Source organism: Sorex araneus, chromosome 10 (assembly GCF_027595985.1).
Source record: "Sorex araneus isolate mSorAra2 chromosome 10, mSorAra2.pri, whole genome shotgun sequence".
NCBI classification, from domain to species: domain Eukaryota; kingdom Metazoa; phylum Chordata; class Mammalia; order Eulipotyphla; family Soricidae; genus Sorex; species Sorex araneus.
This window is the reverse complement of record NC_073311.1, coordinates 52,078,590-52,100,524: the sequence shown is the minus strand read 5'-3', so window position 1 is coordinate 52,100,524 and position 21,935 is coordinate 52,078,590. Positions and strand designations below refer to the sequence as shown.

The following is a 21,935-nucleotide window of genomic DNA, read 5'->3' as shown; positions in this document are numbered from 1 at the left end:
GATTGGCTAACTGTCCTCAGTCCCTGTGGACGGAAACAACGCGGGAGCAATATTACGCTGCATAAACGCCCCCGGAGACCGCCGACGGCTGCCCCGGCGACCCGAAAGCTCGGACCGTCCGTGTACGTTTTGTCTGTCTCTTTCTCTGCGACCGACCCCAGTTCTGAGCTCGAAGGTGCGTTGCAACCCTATGGGCATTGGGCAATTGTGAATCCCCCGGGGTCAGCTAACCCAGGTCGTTGTTTCTCCTTCTCTCCCTAGAGGTGCCACCGGGCCGGGAGGAGGACGCGATTTAAGTGTCCGTGGGAGTTTCATTTGCATTCACCCTAGCAAAACCCTCCTGCCGGTGCCTGGGGCTCCTCCGGTCGGACGTCAATCAATTGGCAGGCGACGGTCCCAGGCAGGGCCCAGAGCGGGGCAGCAGCGGCGGGGCCGGGCACTAGGAGGCGCTGTTGCCCGTCTCCGCGCCGGTCCCCGCTCGCCGGGACCAGCGTCTCCCGCCGCGCCGCGCTCCTGCCAAGCGCAAAAAAAGAAAGAATTGGGGACATCTGTCACTCCTCCACCGGGACCGTCCCGGCCCGGGCTTCCAGCTGCCCGGTCTGCGGCGAGTCCCGGAAGCCCGCGCGCCCGCAGACTTGCCAGTGTGGGGATCCCGCCCAAGCTCCATCCTTTGCTGGCAGCCCCGCCCCAGGGGGAAGGAGGGACTGGAAAAACATTTCCTTGAGGCTGGCACACCCTGCCCTATACCAACTGGTCTTTCCCTTTTGCTCTCTTTTAAAACAAACAACAACAACAGAAAAAAAAAAACCCTTTGGCTGAGCCAGATGCATCTGGAACCAGAGCGACCGGAGGCGGGACACGGTAGTGAACTGGGGGTTGGGCGTCTGCTTAGGTGGGGGGCAAGGGGGAGGCAGGTGGAGGCTGTTATTTCGGGGTCCGGGTGCCCGGAGGCTGGGAGCGGGACGGCTGCAGGGAGGGGATGGTTTGCATTCCATTTGCACGTGAACCCGCCTGTTCTTTGCTTGGAAGTTGCATCTTCTGCGCTTCGTTGCCGGTGGGTGCCGGGTGGAGGAGGGGCGGTGGGTGCTCCCCGGAGAGCCCCGGGACCGAGCAAGTGGGCGCAGGAACCCCTTGCCCCGGGGAAACTGGACAGTGAGGGGTTTCCGGCGTGCGGGCTCTCAGCCTCCGCGCCCCCTCGTTGCAAAAGCATCAAGAACGCGCCGGGGTGGTGGGTGCGTTTCCGAAAGGACGCGCCGCCTGCAACCGCGCTCCCCGCGCTGGCCCTGGCACCTCGCTGTGTCCGTCCGAACCCGTCCTTGCTGGCGCCGCTCCCTCTCACTCCGGATCCCTGGTCGTCGCCCGCCTTGGAGCCTCCGATCCTGTCCCTTTTCCGGTTGGAAGAAATTCCCGATGTCAGGTTCTCCTGCATTTCAGACCGTCCCACCCCGTCCCCTGTGCCGGAGTGTGGGAGCTCCTGGGTGGGGGCTGCGAGAGCAGCCTTGTGGATGGCAGTGTTGTGTCATTGTCATTGGATGCGGGTGCCTTCAAATTGCCCCGTTGGGGAAGGACCCCCAGTGCCGCCGGGGTAGACTTTTGGTAAACTTGCTTTATCTTGATTCCCTCGGCGAAGATGCTGTTTCCCAGTAACTGGAAGTATTGGAAGCGGGGACTTGAGCTTACAGGGTTAACCTGGGTATTTAGGGCTGGTACTACCCAACTGAGAACAAGTTCTAGGTGCCTAATGCACTTACGGGGGAAGCAAATGTCAATCTGTTTCTACTGCCCTCTGCAAAATCTTTCTCCAGCCCCTTGCGGACAACCCCAACGCTCAGTGTCTCCCCCACCATCTCTGAGGAGTTAGGGCTCTGCAGCTTTTTTTGGTTCGTGTCTGGGTATTTTTAATGTCCTTTGGCCTCAGTCACTGCAAACGTGGCAGTTTAGACCAACCCTCGCGCTTCCTTTCCCTTTGTGGCTGTTGATGCAATGACCTGGGGTCACAGTCTAGGTGGACTGGGGTTTCCCACTGCTTCAGGTGGGGCTTCCTCACAGTCTGGTTGGCAGGAGCATCATTCATCGTTATCATACATCATCATTGCACAGTGCATTGTTAGCTGTACTCATTGGGGGGTTGCGCACTTTCTGTGAACCCCTGGCTGTGTGCCAGGGATTGTGTATTCTGGGGTGGGCTTGGGGGCTCCAGAAAGTAAAGCTGCCAGGATAGTGGCATCCATCATAGGCACATGAGGTTGGTCCTAGGTATCCAACTCAGGGCGTTATCCCTTGCGAGGTAGCTGCTGTTCGCTACTGAGCCAGCTTGGATTTTTGTTTATTAGGTTTTTTTTGGGGGGTGAAGGGGGCAAACCTGGTTATGCTCAAGGGTTACTCCTGACTCAGTGCTCAGGACTCACTCCTGGTGGTACTCAGGGAACCATAGGGGATGCCAGGGATCGAACCCTGGTCAGTTGCATGCCTTACCCATTGTATCCTCTCGTGGCCCCTGCTGAACCATCTTGTGAACCCATTGACACCATTTGTTGTTGCTTTGGGGCGGCACCCAGGGATCACATCTGACTGCGCTCAGTGGATTGTATGAGGTGCTGCGGATCGAATCAGTTAGTTGCATGCGAGACAAGTGCCCTAACTCCTGTCCTGTCTCTCCGCTTCATCAGCACAGCCTTTCATTTTACAGTCCGAGAGGTGAGGGCTCCCACTTGGGGGCGGGCTGTCTGTTATTTCTGGGGGCTCCAGGGGAGAATCCATTTGTCTTCTCCAGCTTTAAAGTCTGCCACACTCCTTGGTTTCGACCTTTCACACTTGCCCTCAGGGTCTCTCCTCCCCCATCAGCTCACTCTGACACTTCTGCCTCCTCTGTCCTCTTCCATGTTCTAGAATCCCTGTGACTAGGTTGGGTTCACAGGATAACCCAGGCCAGTCTCCCCATTTCAATGGGAGCTGATCAATTCTATCAGCAATCTTATGCCTTTTTGTTATTTTAATGCTAGTTAAATATCTATAGGTTCAGGGGCTGGAGCGATAGCACAGCGGGTAGGGCGTTTGCCTTGCACACGGCCGGCCGACCCGGATTTGATTCCCAGCATCCCTGAGCACTGCCAAGGGTGATTCCTGAGTGCAGAGCCAGGAGTAACAGCTGTGCATTGCCAGATGTGACCCAAAAAGAAAAAAAAGTATCTACAGGTTCAGAGTTGGAGATCTTTTTGTTGGGGGTTCAGGGGACAAACCTAATTTTGCTGAGGTCCTTTTTATTTGGTTTATTGTCCTATTTTAACTTTTCAGAATCAGCTTTTTGCTTGCTCTATGTACGCAAAGACCTTAAGTCTCTTTACTAGCAAAAGCAGAATTCTGCCTTGTGAGGTCTCTAAGGCAGAGATCCGGCTCTCCTCGCCCCCGAACCCCCCCCCCCGTCCTCCCCATGTTCCCCCACTGTTAAATACTGCTCCCATCCTTTACTGCACTTTGGAGCATTCTAGTTTAGCCTTTATACCTAATCATTTCCATTGGTTTTTTTTTCCCCCTTCAAAAATGCAATGTAACTGTCCTAGGTGAATTTATCTACTCGTTTCTGGAACAAACGCGTACACTCTGAGAGGTTCCAGGCGCTGGTCTCAGTGATAGGAGTGCAGTGCTTATGGAAAGACTCAGTCTCTTTGCTTTTGTTCTCACAAAGGTTTTCATGTGTTTTTTTTTTTTTTCAGTGTGATTCTGTCACTTCATTTTCATCCCCACCATCAGCCTGGGGTTAGTGGGTCTCCGTTCCAATGCGCCTTCTTCCCTGATGTGTCACCAGCTCTCTGCCTACTCCTGGACTAGGTCGGCTATGGCAGTAGACTCTGCCCTCTGCCACATTGCTCTCTGCAGGGAAGACCAAGACTTAGGGGCACCAGGGCACAGAGACAGGGCAAACGGGCACAAAGTTCTGCATCAGTGTGCAGGGCATCAGGGCTCGCGCTTAGCTGCCTTCCCTGGACTGAGTCTCACTCAGACTCCCTCCTAGGCTGGTGTAACCGTGGATCAGAAGGTCCCCCATCTGCTCGGGTGACTGACTTATTTTCCGACCATAGGCAAGCGTCCTTTTCTCTCGGAGATTAATGTCCACATGTGATTTGAAGTTGGCAAAACTGCCACGGCTTATTGCTACTTAAAAAATCAAAACTTGAGGGGCTGGAGAAATAGCACAGTGGGTAGGGTGTTTGCCTTGCATGTGGCTGACCCGGGTTCAATTCCCAGCGTCCCATATGGTCCCCTGAGCACCACCAGGGGGTAATTCCTGAGTGCAGAGCCAGCAGTAATCACTGTGCACCGCCGGGTGTGACCCAAAAAAGAAAAAAAAATCAAAACTTGAAAGACTCTCAGTGCTGCAGGACTGTTAGCACTGTTAGCACTGCCATCCCATTGTTCATCAATTTGCTCAAGCGGGCACCAGAAATGTCTCCATTGTAAGACTTGTTACTGTTTTTGGCATATCGAATACACCACGGGTAGCTTGCCAGGCTCTGACGTGCGGGTGGGATACTCTCGGTAGCTTGCCGGGCTCTTCAAGAGGGACAAAGGAATTGAACCCAGGTCGACCATGTGCAAGGCAAACACTACCCGCTGTGCTATGGCTCCAGTCCCAGTCCTGCAGGACACAGAACAAATATATAAACCAATGTGTCTTTATCATAGGCCACGAGTCATCTTTTTAATCACAACTATCTCGAAATCGACTTCACTTGCGCTGACATTAAAATATATTTTTAAGAACTTGCTAAATTAACATTGACTGGGAAATAACTGGCAAAGAGAAGTAGCCTGATGGATAAATAAAATGACGAAGAATGGTTTGATAACATAAGAGCTAGGGGCCTGGAGCTCGGCTTTCATTCCCAGGACCTCATGGTCCTGAGTATAAGCCTGAGGCCCCTTCTCCCGGGAAGGTGGTCCCAGTGGTCTCCTGCTCAGCTCTGGCAGCGCCATGTCCTTGGGTCCAAGCTTCGGACTACCCAAGCCAGTCGGGAGAGTAATCCTGGGAGTGGTTCTTGAGCCTCTGAGCACAGCTTGGGAAGCCCCCCCCAAATAGATAAACAAATCAACAAATCTGGTCTTAAGTTATCTACAAACAGATAGGCACTTTATTGCCCATGCAATACTACCTGAAGGGCATCACTCACGATAGACTGTGGGTCAATAGACTCGCGTGTGAGATAAATGGTTCACAGAAGTTCATTGACTCCTGGGGCAGAACCCTGTGCTAGAAGGAAATTCACTTTTTTTTTTTTTTTAAATTGAATCACTGTGAGATACAGTTACAAAGTTTTCATGTTTGGGTTTCAGTCATACAGTGATCAAACACCCATCCCTCCACCAGTGCACATTATCCACCACCAATATCCCCAGTATCCCCCCTTCCCAACCCTTCTCCTGCCTCCAAGGCAGACAGTTTCCCCCATACTCTCTCTTTACTTTTAATCCACATGTTTTTATACTCCAGTTCTAGTTCTTAGCAGAAATATCACTACTTTACCTTGTTGCTTTAATTTAAATTTATTAACTGATTAAAATAACAAATATTATGAGATATCAGCACTGCATCTCGTTCTTTGATTTAAATACATTAGCAGATTAAACTAGCACTTATTTGGGGTCCCCAGAGAGCAATGGTTGTTGTAGGCTAGTAACGTAATGGCATCTCTAGTGCTCAGAATGTAGAGATGTGATTCTTTGAACACTACCCTTGTCCCATTAATTCGTGACAATTAGGGACTTTTAAACTAACTCAGGGTTGTCAAAAAATGAATAAACTGGATGTGGACTTACAGGATGTAATGCTATTTATCCTGTGTATTTATCCAGACATGGAAGGACTGGGAGTGGTCTGACATTTTGCTATGGTACATGGTACGGACACATGTGTCTGCCCAGCTTCTGGGAGAGATGTGGTGCCCAATCTATTTGAGAACAGAGTTTCTCAGAGACAGAACATCTTGTTGTATCACCAAATGATGTATTTAAACTTGAGAGGTGATAGAACTATACATTAATCATCAACAACACATGAGTCTTTTTTCTTTTTCTTTTTGGGTCACACCTGGAAATGCACATGAGTTACTTCAGGCTCTGCACTCAGGAATCACTCCTGGTGGTGCTTGGGGGACCATATGGGATGCTGGGAATCAAATCCAGGCCGGCCGTGTGCAAGGCAAACACCCTACCCATTGTGCTATCTATCACTCCAGCCCCCACATGAGTCTTATATGAGATGTCATGAAAAGGAACTTTGGAAGATTTAAATAAATGAAATGACACCCCATGTCCTTTGATCAAAAGATTTAATATTAAGATGGCAGCATTCTTCCAGATGGATATATATGTTGAATATCATCTTTACCAACATTCTGGATTGCCCCCATCCTTTTCAGAAATGATCAGGCTGATTCTAAAATTCATATTGGTGAGTGGGGTGGGGGTATAACTCAGTGGTAGACTGTGTGTTTTAAATGTCCAAAAATCTGGGTTTAATACACAGCATGACCATTAGTAACAAATTAATCAAATAAGTAAAAGTCATAGGAGCAGACAGAACTCAGAATGTAAAACACGCCAACAGAAAGTCTTCAAGAAAGAAATAAAGTTGGAAGACTTACACTTAATGATTTTTAAAGCATTAGTAATCAAGACTATGCTACTGGCATACAGATAGTCATAGAGATGAATGGAATGGAATTTAAAATACAAAATAAATCCGTGTACCCATGGATATTTGACTTTCAACAGAATGCCCAGAGCAACTCACTGGGTAGACAAAGGATCTTTTAAAAAAAAAACACAACAATTATTATCTTTCTGGAACAATTGAATATCCATATGCAAAAGAATGAGTTTGACCCTCTATCTCATACCTTAGAAATTCACTCAAAATGGATCAGTGATCCAAATATAAGAGCTAAAGCTATAAAATTCTTAGAAAAATAGGCATAAATCTTTGTGATTTTGAAGTAGGCAATCATTTAAATAACTGACAATAAAAGTACAAACAACCATAAAAATTGGCTTGATTAGAATCCATTAAAATTAGAAGCGACTTCTTCAAAGGGCTTCATTAAAAATGAAAAGATAGTACATACAATGGGGAAAAAAACCACATATCCAATGAGGGCTTTATAAATATTTAAAGGACACTTTCAGGGCTAGAGCAATTATACAGTGAGCAGGGCATTTGCCTTACACGCTATAGACCTGGTCTCGATCCCTGGCATTTCCTATGGTTCCCTGAGCACAGCCATGAGTGACTCCTGAACATAAAGCCAGGAGTAACCCCTGAGCACAGGTGGAAGTGTTCCCTACCCCCTCCACACAAAAGACAAAACTCAAGACTGAATGAAAAAAAACAAATAATCCAAAATATTTGAATAGACACTTCTTGAAGACGTTATCCAAAAGGCAAATGACTAGAAGTCACAGAATCTAAGAACTGGTCTACCGAACAGAGTTTGTCATGGTAGTGAGATGGGCACCAGGGTGACTGAGAAAGAGGGATCCAAGGGTGTAGGGAAGCAGAGGTTAGCGGGGGATGCGGTGTAGGGATGTTGTATGCATGAAGCCCTACTGTTAACAGCACTGTAATACTGTTAAGCAGGGTGACAAAAATATCCTTTTGGGGACTGGAGCAATAGCACAGCGGGTAGGGCGTTTGCCTTGCACTCGGCCAACCTGGGTTCAATTCCCAGCATCCCATATGGTCCCCTGAGCACCGCCAGGGGTGATTCCTGAGTGCAGAGCCAGGAGTAACCCCTGTGCATCGCTGGGTGTGACCCCCCCCAAAAAATCCTTTTAAACTAAAAGAAGTTAGACAAATGGCTAATGAAAAGACATTCAATATTACTAAGCAACAGGAAAACGCAAATCAAAGCCACAAGAAGATACCATTCAGATCCCCCTGAGAGTCTAGATGCCATCACTCTAGGGTGTAGCCATCTGTTCCTCCGAGGCAGTTACCATGCTTCCAGTGAGTCCATTTCTAGGCGTACATCCCAAGAAAAATGAAAACACATCTATGTCCTCGGAAAAATTTATTTGTGGCTGTTCATAGTATCAGTACTCATGGGTGAAACATAGAAATGTTCAGATGCTCTTCACAGACAAAAGGATAGACATGTGATGCCCCATGCATTAAAATATGGTGAAGGCACAAAAAGGATGCAATGCTATTGTGTGCCACAGTGTGAATGTGATGGCTCATTGGATTCTTAGCTTGAGCGGACTATGGGATGGCCAGAGTTGAGAAAACATTTCTGGGTGTGTCCATGAGGGTGTTTCTGCAGGAGATCAGCACTTTGATCAGGTGGCTGAGGAAAGATCATCTGGGGAAGATCAGCTGTTATCTGAGGCTAATAAGAAACAGAAAGGCAAAGGAACTCTGAAGTCACTCTCTTCTTGAGCAGGTGTGGCAGGTATGTGTGACTTTCTCTTCTGCTTCTTCCTCGGAACTCCTGGTCTCTGTTTTTTGGTTTCTGGGATTTACACAGGAGGTCTCCAGTTCGCACCCAGAGACTGAGTAATGTAGCTGGCTTTCCTAGTTCTCCACCTGCAATGGTAGATTGTGTTTGGATTGTCTGCACTGGTGAATCAATTCCATGATCTTTTTTCTTTTCTTTCTTTCTTTCTTTTTTTTTGCTTTTTGGGGATTATGCTTGGTTCTGCACTCAGGAATTACTCCTGGCAGTGCTCGGGGGACCATACAGGATGCTGGGAATTGAACCTGGGTCGGCTGCGTGCAAGGCAAACACCTACCTGCTGTGCTAATTGCTCCAGCCCCCACGATCTTTTCTATTGTCTGTACCTGGGTTTGTATGTTGGTTCTATTGCTCCAGAGAACCCTGACTAATGCAATGGATGAGCCTTAGAAAATTAAGCTAAATATAAGAAGTCTGAGAAAAAAAGACAACAAATGGTTTAATTCAGTTCCATGAAATATCCAGGACAGCTAAATCTGAAAGAATAGGAAGTAGATTAATGACTGATTTCCAGGATTGGGCAATGGAGAATAACATCTATTGGTAGAGTTTCTTTGCTGGGTGATGAAAATATTCTCAATTTAGTAATAATGGTTGTATATAAATATTCTAAAACTCATTTATATTAACTATAAAACGGTGAATTTTATGTTGTGAGATTTATATCTTAATTGAATAATCAATATTGTAGATAATTTGGATTTTTCTAAGTAAATAAATAACTTTTTTTCTCAAAAAAAGGGGACCTGGAGAATTAGTACAGTGGGTAAGATATTTACTTTGCGCATACCTGATTTGGGTCTGATTTCTGGTAACACATATGGTTCCCTGGATCTTGCCAGGAGTGATCTCTGAGCACAAAGCCAGGAATAAGCTCTGAGTACCCCTGGCTGTGACTCCCAAACCATTCACCTGTCCCCAAAAAGATTCTATCAGGGAGAGATTATAGTACACTGCAAGAACACAGATTCAAAGTCTTGGGAAGTCTGAGACACCAAAGTCACTATCTTGTAACTGTATGTTTTGGAGAAGGTACTTAAACATTTTGTGCTCAAGTTTTATCATCTATATTAAATGACCTACTACATATTCAGGACTTAGAATAGTGCCAAATGCAGGGTAAGCTCTACATCAATATTTACTGTTTTAACTTTATGCAATAAAGTGTTGGAAGTCTTAGAAAGCAAAAATCCTTTATCCAGGAGGTTATTAGTTCAGGAGGAGAAAGAGCAGGGCTGAGCCCAGAGCAGATTGGTTCATTTGATTTATTGTCTGATATCCCTGCTGATTCACGGAGAGAGGTGGAGTTCAACGGGAAATGAAGAGAGATAGTTTCCTATGGAGAATACAATACCTAAATGAAACCCCATACTTAGGACCTGGATGAAGGTTCAAAATTGTGTAGTGGAGGGAGCTAGAACAAGGAGCCAGGAACTATAATTGATAAACTTTTGTTGTTTTATATATATATATATAAGGAAAAGAATGTTGGACGTTTTCCCTCTGGGATTTAGATACTAAGCTCCTGATCTTTGGCCTCTTATCTTATTTTATCTTATCTTCAGCGAGATCTTAGTCACCTCTTTTATTTCAAAAAGTGAAAGAACACAAGGTTCAGGTCATGGCCACATTTTATTTTCTGATTTACATCTTTGTGGACTTTGCAAATGCAGATCAGGTGCTTTGGGGGCGCATACACATTCCATGTCTTAAAAACATTTTTTTTCTTCTTGAATCACCTTGAGATACACAGTTACAAAGCTGTTCATGATCAGGTTTAGTCATATGATGTTCCATCACCTGTCCCTTCACCAGTGTACATTATCCACCACCAATGTCACCAGTTTCCCTCCTGCTACCCCACCCCAGCCTGTCTTTAAGGGCAGAGAGTTCTCTCTCTCTCTCTCTCTCTCTCTCTCTCTCTCTCTCTCTCTCTCTCTCTCTCTCTCTCCCTCCCCCTCTCTCCCTCCCTCCCTCTCCTTTTGGGCATTATGTTTGTAATTAGATACTCAGAGGCCATCATCCATCATGTTTGTTTGGTCCTTTACCTACTTTTAGCACGTGGCTTCCATCCATAGTGATCTCTCCCAACCATCACTGTCATAGTGGTCCCATCTCTCCCCCAACTGCCTCTCCCCCAGCACTTGTGGCAGGCTTCCAATAGTGGACCAATTCTCCTGGCCCTTGTTTCTGCCGTCCTTGGGTCTTAGTCTCATAGTATGTTTTATATATCTCACAAATGGGTGCAATCATAACATGGACATCTGATCCAGGGCAGGTCATTGAAGAGATCATGATTTGAAGAGCTGAGATATAGGAATAAGTTTATCCCTCTAATCCTAGGAATAATTCACGGTAACTACTATTTACTTTGTGCTGGGCATTGTTTTTTTTTTTTTTCTGAGTCATTTTATTCTTATCATGATTCTGAGTTGGACCCACTTCAACAGATGAGAAAATCAAGGTGTAGGAGAGATTAGAAAAATGTATTCAGGTGCATAGCTAAATAGCAGCAGGAAAGAAATGGGCTGGCTATGCTCCTGAGACTTACCGATTATGATTTTGATCAAATTGAGAGCCAGAGTTTAGGAATGCGCCTTTTTGGCTTTTAGAGCGGGAGAGGTGAAGACAACCTTTTTCTCATGCATAGTGGTTCAGGGCAGGGAAGTCAAGGGCTGTGTGGGGCTGAATGTACCTGTGGCTGTGATGGACAGTGTCTTGGAACAGCCAGGCCAGCTCTAGGAGCGTTGCCGGCTTATTTAGGATGTACATGCCCCTCCTACCCCCTCACCCCTCACCCCTCCCCACCCTCTGGGTGGCCAAGAGCAGATGACTGAATACATAAACGATGGGACATTTGCATTATGGAATACTATGCAGCCGCTTGGAAAAATGAAGTTGTGGAATTTGCTTGTAAATGGATGGACATGGAAAATGTCATGCTGAGTGAAACGAGTCAGAGGGAGAATGACTGTGCTCATTCATGGGATATTAACAAAGCGTCGTATGAGGCTAATACCCAAAGACAGTAGAAACGAGGGCTAGGGGGGCTGGTGCTTGGTGCTACAAGTCGGGTGGGGTGGGGTGTGTTTAGGACAGAGTAGGAACCAGTATGACGGTGACCGTCGGAAATGATCACTCTGGACAAGAACTGGGTAGTAAACGGAGGTAAAGTGACACGCATGGTCACCTTTCCGTACCTGTATTTTTGAAGCCTGGTGAAGTCACAGGAAAGATGAAGAAATCTAGATAGTACTTAAACACTCCATGTTAAATAACAACAAAATGCATTCTTTTTTGGTGTATACATCATCTTTCTTTCATAAATTTTATTTAAGCCACTGTGGTTCACAATTTTTCAACACTCAATGGTAGGGTTTTACACAGACAACGTCCTGACAGTAGGCTTCCATCATAGTGCCCCTTTCCCTCACCCCTCCCACCCCTGCCACACCCCCACCACCCCCACACCCAGACCCACCCACACACACACCCACACACACGCACGCACACACACACATACACACACACATCTCCTTGCTCTGATAAATTCCATTTGGTCTTTGAAGAAGAGGAGGAGGAGGAGGAGGTGTAAGAGTGGGAGAAGGAACAACTGATTGGGGGGCGACTTGTTCGATGTAACTTTCTGCTGGCCCCGTCCACTTCTCCCCCGTGGGAGCGTCCAGGCTGGGAAGAGCCGCCAGGCCCCTCCCCGCGGGGCCCTCCTGGCCAATGAGGCCGCCCTGGAGCTTCCATCCCTCTCTCTGCTTCTACCCGCCTTCATTCCCTGCCTCTCAGCCTCGCTGTGTGTCCCCAGCAGGCTGTGCCTTTGGGGTGTGCTGGTGGCGACATCCTGTGTATAGAATCCATGCGGGGACCCGCCCTGTGTGACGCAGCAGAGGAGAAAAAGGGCAGAGGAACAGGTTTCCTGATTGTGAAACCTTCTACCCGTTTGCCTTAATGTCTGGGAGCTGGGGTTCATTTCCCAGAGTCTCTCTCTCTCTCTCTCTCTCTCTCTCTCTCTCTCTCTCTTAATTTTTTGTTTTTTTTTTTGGTGGTCAGGCACTCAGGGATCACTCCTGGTAGTGCTCCTCAGGGGACCATATGAGATGCCTCTGATGGAATCTGGGGTAGGCTGCATGCAAGGCGCTACCCATTGTACTATCTCTCCCGCTGCTTCTGCATACTGTGGCAGTGTCCTAAGACCTTACCTGGGACCCTCCTCTTCGCCAGAAGCCAGTGCCCTGGAAAGGACTGGCCAGAGAACAACCCAGGTCCTTGGCTCACTCACCGGGAGAGGGAACTTCTCAAAGATTTTGAAAAAGCAGAAGCTGTTCCCACAAACCGCTTGCAAGAAAAAGCCAAGTGGGCTCAGTGGTCAAGAGGCGGACAGGGCCTTGGAAATGCCACTTGGCTGATAGTCATAGGACAAAGAAGTGGCAAGCCCACCAAGGTTGGAAGTGCAGGTGCCCCTCAGGGAAGAGAAGGGAGACCCCGGGAGGGATCCACCGGCAAACCTGTGTGGGAAGGTGTGTTCTGGTTCCTTCTGCTTGCGGTTCTCAGACCCTGGGCTGGAGACGTTGCTGTTGGAGAGTCATTATTCCAGGAAGAGAAAATAACCACTGACACAATATCTGGTTTGAGATTTGTTTTTTTCTGGACTTGTGGGACTGGAATGTGATCGAGGGGGTCTTTGGGAATTGGGAACCTGCCAAATAGAGTGATATCACTGTATCACTGGTCACCCCATTGCTCATCGATTTGCTTGAGTGGGCACCAGTAACATCTCCATTGTGAGACTTGTTGTTACTGTTTTGGGCATATCGAATATGCCACGGGGAGCTTGCCAGGCTCTGCCGTGCGGGCGAGATACTCTTGGTAGCTTGTCAGGCTCTCTGAGAGGAAATAGAGTGATAATTATCACCTGATTATCACTTTATTAATTATCAATAGAATGATAATCACAATAAAAATGAAAATAATGGGCCAGAGCAATAGCACAGCAGGTAGGGTGTTTGTCTTGCACGTGGCCGACCCGGGTTCGATCCCCGGCATCCCATATTGTCCCCCAGCACCACCGGGAGTAATTCCTGAATGAGAGCCAGGAGTAACCCCTGAACATTGCTGGGTGTGACACAAAAAGAAAAACAAATCCCTAATAAAAAAATTATTTTAAATGAAAATACCGACTTCATATAACGCCTCAAAGGAAATCAAAGGTGTTCATCTTTGGAGTCATACTTAGAATCAGATCCTGTGTGGCAATTGTGAGCCCAATCTGTCTTGCCTAGGGGTTTGGAAACTTCGTACCTGGGGTAGACATTGGCTTTAAAAGCAAACGGTGGAAGGAGCCAGCGACAGACAAAGCTTGACATCTCGGCCGCACGCTCAGGAGTTCCTGCTGACAAGTTACAACAAAGAACGACTCACTCTCCGGGAGCACTCAGCCTGTCAAGGGATCTTTGGGCAGGGTTCACACTTCCGCACTTCCGGGCGTTTCTCTTTTCAAGCCTCAAAGCGCATTCCAGGCCCTTCCCTGCATCTGGGAAGGTGCAGGTCACATCACTCCTCCGTGTCAGTGTCAGCCAAGGGGGAGGGCCAGGGATTCCCTCTGGCACATCTCGGGGAGCCAGAAGGATCAGCCCGAAGGCACTTACTTCACCGACACAAATCCGCCTCTGGATTGGGTGGGCTAGCTCCTCTCTCTGTTGACCTTTGCTTTGCAAAGCAACTCCGAACTCCAGGACGCTGAGAGAAACGGGACAAGTTCCTGGGCCACAAGAAGTAAATGATAGAAATAGGATGTTGAGGGCTGGAGCGATAGCACGCCTTGCACGCGGCCGACCCATGTTCGATTCCCAGCATCCCATAGGGTCCCCTGAGCACCGCCAGGAGTAATTCCTGAGTGCATGAGCCAGGAGTAGCGCCTGTGCATCGCCAGGTGTGACCCAAAAAGCAAAAAAAAAAAAAAAAAAAAAGAAAGAAAAAAGAAAGAAAGAAATAGGATGTTGGTTGGGCCGAGGGGAATGGGGAGAGTATCAGATCCAGGACTCTGTGTAAACAAGGATTCTGCCTCGTTTGGATTCTCCCAGGATTTCTTACATTCTGCAGTCAGCACTTCAGGCCAATGTTGGAAACCCGTGGGCAAAGTCTCCGCAAGCCCGGCTTTCCCCTACGGTGTGTTGATTGGTGAAATTTGAACTGATTCTGGGATCCTGGTGCAGTTCCTAGCCAAGGCTATTGTTCTTGGCCAGTCGAGTGAGGAGTACATCCTGCAGTAACAGAGTTTCAGGAACAGTGACTTCAGGAGGAAAAGCTTGGGGTGTGATATGTGCTCTCACGCCACTGCTTTCAAAGTGTTTAACCCTGGGAGCTGGGAAGAGAGCTCTGTGGGCTGGAGGGAGGGGCTTTGAATGCCTGAGGCCCCCGCCCCGTCCCCTGAGCTACCGCCAGATGTGGCCCCCGACACCAACAACCAACAGAGACGTTTAACCTTGGCCAGGCCAGAGTGGACTCTCTTTGGACCTTGGTGCTCTCTTCTTTGTAGAATGGCCCAGCCTGACACCTGGCACGGTGCCATCGCTGGGCCTTTATTTATTGAAACTAAAAGCAGGAAGAAAGGTTTGTTTTTCAGAATGTTGGTGAATTCCCAAAGATTCTAGATCTGGCTAGTTCTTCTTTATCTTATGTCCAAAGTATTGTGTTCATGTTGTTAATGCAGCTCCAAGGATAAGGATGAAAGGGCAGAAGGGTGGATCCGTCCATCCTGGAGGAAAGAGCTGCTCCCTCCATATGGTTATCCTTCTCCTTCTGTTCTCTCTCTCTCTCTCTCTCTCTCTCTCTCTCTCTCTCTCTCTCTCAGCCGTTTGGCTAACAACCCAGTGACACTCAGGGGTTACTCCTAGCTCTGCACTTAGGAATTACTCCTGTGGTGCTCGAGGGACCATATGGGATGCTGGGGATCGAACCCAGGTCGGCCATGTGCAAGGCAAAGGCCCCATCCGCTGTGCTATTGCTCCAGCCCCTCCTTCTCTGTCCTCACGTGATGTCCCTAGCACGTAAAGGGAGGAATAAATCCCTCAGCCCAGGGTTCTCTCCATTTGGGGGTGAGTGTTGGGTGATGTAAAGCAAACATGAGGCAGATCCAGTTTTGTAGATAAGCAGGTGGTGAGAGAGGGTGTGGCTGGGAGATCAAATGACAGTTTTGAAATGGGAGCAGTTGTCTGGAATTCAGTCCAGGAACCTCTCCTATCATGGAGTCAGAGTATGCAGCTGTAGTGATGGACTAATTCTGCCACTGTTGTTGTTATGACTCTGGGGACTGAGCTCAGGGCTCAGATAGGCAACGTATGTGTCTGTGTGCTCCCACTGACCACCTCCCTAATCTCAAACTTCTGCTTGTAGATAGCACTGTAGCACTGTCATCCCATTGTTCATCGATTTGCTCGAGCGGGCACCAGTAACGTCTCCGTCGTGAGACTTGTTGTTACTGTTTTTGGCATATCGAATACGCCGGGTAGCTTGCCAGCCTCTGCCGTGTGGGCGGGATACTCTTGGTTGCTTGCTGGGCTCCCTGGGAGGAACGGAGGAATCGAACCCAGATTGGTAGCGTGCAAGGCAAATGTCCTACTTGCTGTGCTATCGCTAGATATAGTTTGGTATAAGTGTTTCTCCTAAAACTCTCATTTAGAAATACAGCTTGCGTTGGGGAGACTGCATAGATGTCGCTGCTGAGAACTGCGAAGGCCAGAAATCTCTGTGTGAAATGAAACACATGCAGAGGTTCGGCCGGGCATTAGGCTTGTGAGTATGCACAAAACTGGGGGAGCTGATGCTAGGATGCAGTTCTAGTTCTAATCTAGTTCTCTGAGCAAATAGTCTTGCAAATATTCGGGAGAGGGGCTATTCCCTCCCCAACCTCACTCTCCTCCTAAGCGTATGTCCTTCATCGTACAATTGTACATTGTTCAAACACCCATCTAGATTCTTGGGTTTTTAATTTATTTATTTTTGATCTTGAAGCTACACAAGAATCCAAGGTAAAGCAAGCACCTTACCTTCTGTACTATCTTTCCAGTCCCACCTCTAGGTTCTTCATTCAAGAGGGGAACAAAACTTCTTTTCTATGCTGCAATAAATTCAGAAACAATGATGGGGCTGGAGCAATAGTACAGCGAATAGAGTGTTTGCCTTGCACGCAGCCAATCCAGGTTCAATCCCCAGCATCCCATATGATCCCCCAAGCACCACCAGGAGTGATTGCTGAGCTCAGAGCCAGAAGTGATCCCCGAGCATTGCTGGGTGTGACCCAAAAAGAAAAAAAACATGATAACTATGAGAGCAATGATACTGTTTTAATTAGGATACTGACTGAAGAGATTCAGCATGAGCAGAAGTTTGTGGATGCTCGAGGCAGATACTACATATAGCTCACCAACACTATCATTATCAGAATAAACAATCTCACAGCTGCATGGGAGCTAGTAATATTCCAGTGCCCTGAATTTCAGTCATCCATGATCTGTGGGATTAATGCTTCATGTTTAATTTCACAGCCCAGTTAAGAGAGCAAGCCTGGGAACCAACATACATATTTAATGCCTTGAGAAAACAGTCTAGACATGACTGAAGGGGACAGAGTATTGGTTGTATTAAACATAAATGTTGATCAGAAACATTCTTTTCATAGTCAGATGAAGTCCGATCTGTTTCTCAGCTTGCCATGGGGTCAGGAGACCAAGTCTTGTGGTGAGTGTTTGCACAGTGAGCACGAGCATCCTTTTGTGGTTTTGTGTTTGGGACACACCCACTGGTGCTCAGTGGCCAACCATGACTCATCGCTGTGGATCTGGGTGCTGGGTCTCTGGTAGGCGAACCAGGAGCTCCCGCCCTTTGCTTTATCTCTCCAAGCCACACGTCTTCTGGATAGATGCTTTGGTGGCTGATTTCATAATCGTCCAGTCCCACTGTAGCCACTGGGGGAAAAGTTTCCTTGCAAACATCTGGAAACCATTTTATAGAGTGGATCTGATGCCGCTAGATGTCTGTCTCCTTGCTCTGCGTCCACGTAGGGGCTAATCCACCTCTGCTTTTAAAACTAAGCACGTGGGAAAAAAACAAAACTAAGCACAAACCAACCTTGCTCGGGAAATGCAGAAGCTCACAGTGGCTGCTGCGTCATCCTCTTGAGTCCAGGAATCAGGTGTGAGGAGAAGCATGGGTCTGGGATAAGCGTTGCTGGGTGGGGGGCTGGGCGGGGTGGGGTGGGGTTTGGCCAGTGCAGCTAGTGACCTCGGGCCCCTCTGGGCAGCTCTGTGAGGGGGTACATAGACACGCAGGCCTACAGAGCCCTTCCTTCCATGTGGATTAGTGACCCGGGATGTTGGGGCCTGGGCACAGCTCAGGCTGGAGCTGTCTGCTGACCCCCCTCTCTTCCACGGGGTGCTGGAGGCCAGCTGGTGAAACAGGCTGCCCTTGAGGAAGGAACTGCATTCGCGACAGCCTAGCAGAGAAGTCAGTGGGAAGGGGGAGGATGTACCGTGTTGCAGAGCCCCTGGGCTCCACGCTCTCAGGCTGTCTGTGCCTGGGCCCTCTTTTGGTTTTGTTTTGTTTGGGGGCCACATCTGGTGGTGCTCTGGGGGGCGGCGTCAGGCTCTGTGCTTGGGAGTCGCTGCTGCTGGTGCTCAGGGGACCATGCAGTATCGTCAGAGAGTCGAACCCGGCTGGCTGCTGGCAAGGCAAGTGTCTTAACCCCCTGCTTCTTGCCTTTACCTGCCCGTTTCTCTCCACAAGCCCTTCCGGAATTGTGAGTTTGTTGTCTCACTCTTCATTGACTTCCTAGCTTCCTTGCTGTGCGCAAATGCAGATAAGATTATTCCTCCTAGCCCCTGCAGTTTTCCTCCTGGCTATTCTTCTGTTGACTTGGACTTCTGTTAGCCAAGCACACCCTGTCTCTTTGGGGTTGTAGGGAAACTGTCTGACCGTCAGCTGCCTGGTCAGGTGAGGGGCGAGCTGCATGTTTCTTTATGTAACGGCTCAGTCTCCAAGAGATGCTGCCTCAGTGCATAACCCTGTGGCTATTTGTCTCCATAATAGAAAAAAAACACAAAGTAGGGGCTGGAGTGACAGCACAGCGGGTAGGGCGTTTGCCTTGCACGCGGCCGACCCGGGTTCAAATCCCAGCATCCCATATGGTCCCCTGAGCACGGCCAGGGTTAATTCCTGAGTGCAGAGCCAGGAGTAACCCCTGTGCATTGCCAGGTGTGACCCAAAAAGAAAAAAAAAAAAAGAGAAAAACACAAAGTAGAATAACCTAATGTAGATAATGTCAGACATATTCCGATAGTCCATGTTTCGCCTTTCTATCAACTCAATAGAAAAACTAGATCATACACTGTGCTTAGAGTTGTTTAGACAGTGGATAATTACTGGTTTGATTCTGGGTCAATCAGAATAAGTCTTATTGCCCACAGGATCAAAGACAAGACCAAGTTTTTAGCTACATGGAGTGCTGAGCACTTCTTCTCTTCAGAACCTAGTTTTCGGTGATATCGTTTTGAATATATTTAGAGAATTATAAGTAATGCATATAAAGATTTTCTGGCCAGGACAACAAATTAGTAGCTAGAGTCTACTTGGTGAAGAATTGGAAAATAGAAAAATGAAGAAGAGTGAATGGAATATAATGCCGAAAAGTAGAGAGTATGGGGGAAATTGTCTGCCATGGAGGTAGGGGGAGGGCTGGAAAGGGGGATATACTGGGGACATTAGTAGTGGAGAATATGAGCTGGTGGAGGGATGGATGTTTCATCACTGCATGACTGAAACTCAAACATGAAAGCTTGTAACTGTATCTCACAATAATTCAATTAAAAAAAAAGGAAATCATGAGCACCAGAAAAAAAAAGAGTGAATGGGATAAAAGTTTTTATCTAATTTTATATTTATAAGTGTATATGTACATATATATGTATGTGTATATATATATATATATATGAACTGCATGAACATGTTTTTCTTCTGTTTGAGAGAGAAAGAGAAGAAAGAGATTCTGGCACTGACATTCCTTCTTGTCTATAGATTGGTGATAATGATTGTTCAATTTTAATATAATGGCTAGGGAAGCTGCTCAGAGTTTGAGAGCCAGTGCATCAGGTTTTCATCGGTTGTGAAGCTGTCGGAAGGAGAGGCTGCCTCAGAAAAATAGACGAAATATATAATTTATCTGTCTGCCAACTATTCATTTTCTGAATTAACAACTAAATGCAATTAAATGTTTTGTTTTAAAAATAAGTGATTTACTGCAAAAGATTATATCTACTAAAGATTGCAGGGGAGGTAGATTTTTTTCCCCACTAGTACTGTGGGCCACATTCTCAGACAATGCTGTGAACACTATTACATTCTGAAATAGGAAACTGGGCAGGAAAGAGGTCTTTCAAAACAATTTGGGCAGAGAAAGAGAAAGAAGAAGACCCTGCCATAGAGGCAGGTGGAAGTTGGGGTGGGGTGGAGGGAGGATGGGGAGAGAAACTGGGAACATTGGTGGTGGGAAATGTACACGGTGTTGGTGTTGGAACCTTATATGACTGAAAACCAACCATGAACAATTTGTAACTGCGTAAACTCTGTATCTCACTGTGACTCAAAAATAAATAAATAAAATAAAACAATTTGAGCAATAATGACATGAAAGTATAAAGTAGACCAAGTTTTTCTTACTGTATAACAGAAAAGAGAAAAATGCCAGAGCAGGGCGGGGTTGGGGGGTGGGGAATGAAGTTTTTCCTAGCCTGAAGATCTGGTACATGGATAGAGATGAATGAATGGCTCCAAGAATTCCAGGGAGCTGTGCACTTAGTGATTAGTGGTCTGTAGAGGGTTCTAGAATTCTGTCTCAATGACTTCCAGCTCCACGATCCTAAGAACACATTTCATTTTTGTTTTTGTCTATTCACAACTGTTCAACCCACACCACAGCACAATCTCAGCATTTTTTTTCTCCACTCGTTTTAGCTTATCAACACGCTTTCCTTTAAATAAAACCTCTCTGTGGCCACGTCACTAATTTCTGATTCCCACACAATTTCTGTCTTGGTGTACTCATTTTGAATGCTTCCAGGAGCTCTTCAGATCTCTTCCCTGCTGGTTCTCCTCTACCAGTGGACGAGCCGTTGTCCGCCAATCTCTTAGTTCAGGGGCTTATGTGCACTTGATAGAAACTTGCTCGTGATAGACTATCCTTCCAGAAAGTTCTGTGGATTCTGTATCCAGAATAGATCTCAAGTCCATTTCCACTTTTTAAGTCTTTGCTCCAGACTATTACATCACTATAGTTATTGTAAATATGACTTAATGCTCATTTTTGATGGTAGGGAATTGCTTGTTCTCATTTTAGTCTGTGGCAGAGTATTTGTTTATTATTTGGTTTGGGGGCTACACCTGGCAGTGCTCAGAGATTACTCCTGGTTCTGTGCTCAGGATCACTCCTGATGGTGCTCAGGGGACCACTTGTGGTGCCAGGGGTCAAACCCAGGTTGACGATAAGCAAGGCAAGCATCTTTTTAAAAACTTCATTCTCATAAAGTTGTTCATAATAATTGATTAAATTCAATATTTCAACACCAATCCCACCACCATTACACCTTCCCACCACCATTATTTTGAATTTTCCCACAACCACTCAAGCTTGCTCTACAGGCAGATGCTAGATAATTTATTTTGTATCAGTGCATCACTGTATCACTGTCATCCTGTTGTTCATCGATTTGCTCGAGCGGGCACCAGTAACATCTCCATGGTGAGACTTATTGTTACTGTTTTTGGCATATTGAATACGCCATGGGGAGCTTGCCAGGCTCTGCCGTGTGGGCGAGATACTCTCAGTAGCTTGCCGTGCTCTCCAAGAGGGGTGGAGGAATCGAACCTGGGTTGGCCAAGTGCAAGGCAAACACCCTACCTGCTGTGCTATCACTCTAGCCCAGTTGTATTGCTTGTTATAAATAGCATGGCGAAAGTGGCCGCATGCTCCTGGAATTCCACAATTTTAATTCATTAGAGTCCAGAGAAATCTCTGTAGTGAGCTGCTCGGTTCTGAGATTCATTTGTTTGTCTCTGGATCATGGCTGTTAATACCCTTAAGTGCAGTTCGTGGGTGTGACAGCCAGGGACCCGGATGGGCGGGGAAGGAAGGAGTGGAAGGCAAGCATCTCAATCCCGGTACAATTTCTCTGTCTCTGATGCTTTTTGTTTCTCCAACCATACAGGGACTATTCCTCCTCACCCCCTCTGTGGCTCGGTGCTTGGAGGTCACTCCTGATTGTGCTAGGGGCACCATGCGACATTAAAAAAGGGATCCCCGGGCTCTCCGGAAGCCAAGCATGCACTCCAGCCTGCTCAGCCAGCTCTCTGCCAAGGGATCTCACT

At 47.2% G+C, this 21,935-nt stretch overlaps 1 protein-coding gene across 1 annotated transcript in view; it reads left to right on the top strand.

Moving 5' to 3' along the window:
* The window catches only part of STYK1 (serine/threonine/tyrosine kinase 1), a 42,152-nt gene continuing 20,217 nt past the window's right edge, over positions 1-21,935 (top strand). The window contains exons 1-2 of the mRNA XM_055118238.1: positions 1-175; positions 262-861. The gene's annotated coding sequence lies outside the window, so the exon portion shown is untranslated. The remainder of the gene's footprint in view (positions 176-261; positions 862-21,935) is intronic.